At 48.8% G+C, this 4639-nt stretch overlaps 1 pseudogene; it reads right to left on the bottom strand.

Annotated features, from left to right (window-relative positions):
• Window positions 1–569: 569 nt before the first annotated feature.
• On the bottom strand, window positions 570–3977 carry LOC134756858 (uncharacterized; annotated as a pseudogene).
• Window positions 3978–4639: the final 662 nt, after the last annotated feature.

Below are 4639 nucleotides of genomic sequence, written 5' to 3'. Positions count from 1 at the left end.
CTACTTGAGTCTGTCCCCACATGTTGGGGCTTGAGTTGTGCAGAATCCCCATCTTGCTCCCTTTCTCCAACATGACAAGACCTCAGTTAGCCAAAATGTCCTGAAGAGGGCTGAGGAATTTTGTCTGAATCATCCCACAAATTCATGGTACAGGAAATAAGTGCTGCTCTTGTCGTTGGTTCTAGAAAGATGATATCGGCCGGGCGCAGTGGCTGATGCCTGTAATCCCAGCACTTAGGGAGGCCGAGGCGGGCGGATCATGAGGTCAGGAGATCAAGACCACCCTGGCTAATACGGTGAAATCCCGTCTCTACTAAAAATACAAAAAATTAGCCGGGCATGGTAGTGGGTGCCTGTAGTCCCAGCTACTCCGGAGGCTGAGGCAGGAGGAGAATGGCGTGAACCCAGGAGGCAGAGCTTGCAGTGAGCTGAGATGGTGCCATTGTACTCCAGCCTGGGTGACAGAGTGAGACTCTGTCTCAAAAAAAAAGAAAAGAAAGAAAGAAAGAAAGAAAGAAAGAAAGAAAGAAAGAAAGAAAGAAAAAAGAAAGAAAGAAAGAAAGAAAGAAAGAAAGAAAGATGATATCAACCAATGTTTTGCCATGAGACTTTGCTTTGGATTGGGATTTTAACTCTGGACTCTGGCTCCAGGTCTCTTGCCTTCCTCTTTACGAGGTTAACTGGGGATGGTTAGCCATCCAACCAAGTCCTCGTGTTTCTGAGAGTCATTCCCAGCCATATCATCCTATTAACCATTGAATCCACTGTCTACCACTGCCCAAGGTTGGGATGCAGTTTTTTGGGTTTTTTTTTTTTTTTTTGGTTAGCTTCATTGAGATATAATTGACAAAAATTATGTCTTTAAGGTGTACAATATATTTTGATGTGTGTATACGTTGTGAAATGATTACCACAAAACAAGCTAATTAACATTCCCATCAACATACATAGCATTTTTTTTTTTGAGACGGAGTCTCACTCAGTCACGCAGGCTGGGAGTGCAGTGGTACAATCTTGGCTGACTGCAACCTCTGCTTCCCAGGTTCATGCGATTCTCCTGCCTCAGCCTCCTGAGTTTTTGTGGTGAGACTATTTAACATCTACTCTCTTAGCATATTTCAAGTATACATTAACTAGAGTCTCTATGTTCTACATTAGGTTTCCAGAAAGTTACTCATTTTATATTTAAAAATTTGTACCCTTGAACCAACATCTGTCCATTTTCCTCACCCTCTGACTGCCGGTAACCACTCTTCTGCTTTTGGTTTCCGTGAGTTCGACTTTTTTGGATTCCATGTATAAGTGAGATCATTTAATATTTATCTTTCTGTGTGGCTTATTTATTTCACTTAGCATGTCTTCCACGTTCATCCACATTGTCACAAATAGTAGGATTTCCTACTATTGCTTGAACCCAGAAGGTGGAGGTTGCAGTGAGCCAAGATCACACCATTGCACTCCAGCCTGGGTGACAAAAGTGAGACTTCATCTCAAAAAAAAAAAAAAAAAAAAAAAAAACTTTGAAAAGAAGTGAGGATTTGAGGCTTGGCACAGTGGCTCATGCCTGTAATCCCAGCACTTTGGGAGGCTGAGGTGGGTGGATCATTTGAGGTCAGGAGTTCAAGACTAGCCTGGCCAACATAGTAAAAGTCCCTCTCTACTAAAAGTACAAAAATTAGCTGGACATACGTCTGTAGTCCCAACTACTCAGGGGCTGAGGCAGGAGAATAGCTTGAACCCAGGAGGTGGAGGTTGCAGTGAGCTGAGATCACACCACTGCACTCCAGCCTGGGGAACAGAGTGAGACATTATCTCAAACTAAAATAAATACATAAAATAATAAAAATAAATGCAGATTTGAGACAGTGGGGACACTTACTTAGCTGATGCACAGCACAGGTGAGCAGTCCTTCTTTTGTGACCATGAAGACATAATTCCCAGGAGCCCACCTTGGGGTCTCCTAGAAAAAGCATGTGGACTGCTCACCAGCTGCATATCCACCTTTCCTTTCCTGCACTCTCAGGAAGATGGGAGTTCTGGATTCAGCTGAACTGAGTTCAAGTTCAGACTCTGTGACTCACTGGCTGTGTAATTCTGGGTAAGTTACTTGCTCTCCTTGAGTCCCTTATCCTCCATGGTAAAATGGAGAAGTGGAGTTATTGTAAGGATTTGAAGGCAAGGCAAGAGTTAAAGACACACACACACACACAGAGAGAGAGAGAGAGAGAGAGACTGGCCGCTTCAACAGCAACACAGGTTTATTACTAGCAAAACCCTGCGGAGGGGGAAACCAGCTTAGTGTCAGCACCCACTGCCGCTTACAGGCTGGGGTAATCATGGGGCTGGGAGGGAGGGCTCTGGACAGTATAGCTTGCTGCTCAGTAGAAGATGATAAGGATGTTCCTGAAGTCAGGCTGTTGGGCCTTTGCCCAGCAGGATGTGATAAGGATGTTTCTGCAGTCAGGTGGTTAGGATGTTTCTCACAGCCCGAGTTCCCATGGAATGTTTTACTCTGACCAGGATCTGCAAAACGGCAAGGGGTTTACCAAATAGTGCAGCTTAGACTAACAGTAACCTCTCCCAGGTAGACAGTTCTTCAACAGTAAACTTCCCTTGAGCATCTACACTGTACCAGACATGGTGCTAGGACCCAGGCCACAGGAGGAACAAGATAGATGAGGCCCCTGCCATCCTGGTGCTCATGTCTGATGAAGGAAGCTAACAGGTCGTAAGACCAGGTCAGATGGTGGTGGTAATGAAAGACATTACCTGAGTGAGATGAGCTAGAAAGAAACTGAGGGAGCTGTTCCAAACACGGTCACAGGGAGAGACCCCTCCAAGACGTGACCTTTGAGCAGCAACCTGAGAGATGTGGGGTGGGGGGAGGCATGGAAAAGGAGCTGCCCCTGAGGCCATCCCAGGAGTAAAGACCCAGCACGAGGTGGGCAACAGAATGGCCTGACCTGTGCGTCCTTCATGCTTCCTTCCTCAGTGGTGCCCAAACAGAAACATGGGGCAATTCCACGCAGGGTCCATAGAGGGAGCAGAAAGCAGCTGCAATGAAGAGCCACGGTGGGGATGAAATCTGGCCCAAAAGTGAAGCTACAAGCAGGTGCTGCTTACCACTCACCACAACACAGGTCATGAAGCATAACCAGCCCCTGAAGGCACGTCCAGGGCCAGACCAGCTGGCTGGGCTGCCAGCATCCTAGTAGAGATCCCAGGAGATCAGATAAGCTGGTTGAAGGTGGGGGAGAAAAGGAAAGCTCCAGAAAATTCCATAAGACCCATGACACTTAGCATGGACTTCCCCTGAGTGGGATCTGTTTGGCATTGCTGGTTCTAAAGAGTTGGTCCCACCACCCCCACCTGCCCGGTGCCCGACCAGGGGAAAACCTGGGGTAAGGTCCACAGAAACAATCCCTGTGGAATGGGAAAGGGTGTTCTCATCCAAAACCAAGGGAGGAATCCCACAAAACACCACTCATAAGGAGCAGAGGGGCCTGCAGGGAGAAACAGGGTTCTGCTGCTCATTGGGGAATCTGCTTTTCAGCAGGAAAAGGAACATGCAGGATGCAGAAGCAAAGTGGACCCTGAGCTGTGGGGTTAGGGGAGCTGGTGCTGACACTGTCAGGGATGAGCCACAATAGGAGGCTTAAAACCCCTTACTTAGAACACACTAACTCAGAGGGCACTTGAGTGTAACCTGAGATGGTCCCTGAAGACTTTTCATCCAAGCAGGATCCCTCCCTTGCCATCTCCAGACCTGCCCCACAAGCTCCCTCCCCGGTCTCCTGGCTGTTGTTCACTCCTTCCAGGAAGCCTTCCGCAGTCATCTCTAAAATGTGGCTGACTGTCCCTCCTTTATCCAGAACCTTCCATGGCTCCCCAGAGCCCTCCAGATCTAGTTCAAGTTCTTTGATCAGACACTTGATCTCAAGCTGCATTCTACCTCCTGAATTAAGATCCCAGAGATGCCCACCTTGCTCGGCACAAGTGCATCAATGAAGTCCAAAGTCTTGAATGTGGCCTTGGCCTTGAGGACGTCAACACCCTGGCTAGTGAGGGTGCAGTGCCACTCCAGGATGATGGTGTCTAAAGTTGAGCACCAGGTCGCAGGCCCTGCAGAAACATCTCCCCTCAGGAGTGAGGTAGTACAGGAAGTCTGTGCACAGGCAGATCTGCTGGTGCCATTACACTATGAGGGCATGGAGCTCCAAGATGGTGGCAACATAGTCACTAGAATCCCTACAGGGTAAGGCTGGGGAGAGGAAGTAGCTGCATAACACATATGATACCCTGGAAGCACTTCCCAGCCAGTCTCAGGACCACATTACATCCAGATACAGGTGCCCTCTGAGCACACTTCTCTCTCTGCCTCCCACTCTGAGCTGCCTCCTGGCCCCACAAGGGCAGCCTGGCCCAGGGGTTGGAGCCCAGCAAGTGTTCAGTCCATGGTGTTGACTGCTCCTTGGGCCAGGAGAGCCCTTGGTGACTCTGTGACTCCTCCTGTGGAACCTCTGACTCTGCCTTGGGACCTCCCAATTCCCATGGGAAGCCCCCGTGGCTCTGGATTGCCCCACCTTGCCTGGGATCCTCCAGCCCCATAGGCCTTACTCGATGCCTTAGCCCTCCCAG

Source organism: Gorilla gorilla, chromosome 13, assembly GCF_029281585.2.
Source record: "Gorilla gorilla gorilla isolate KB3781 chromosome 13, NHGRI_mGorGor1-v2.1_pri, whole genome shotgun sequence".
Taxonomy (NCBI): Eukaryota; Metazoa; Chordata; class Mammalia; order Primates; family Hominidae; genus Gorilla; species Gorilla gorilla.
Note: the sequence above shows the minus strand (reverse complement) of the source record. Positions and strands in the feature narration are given on the sequence as shown.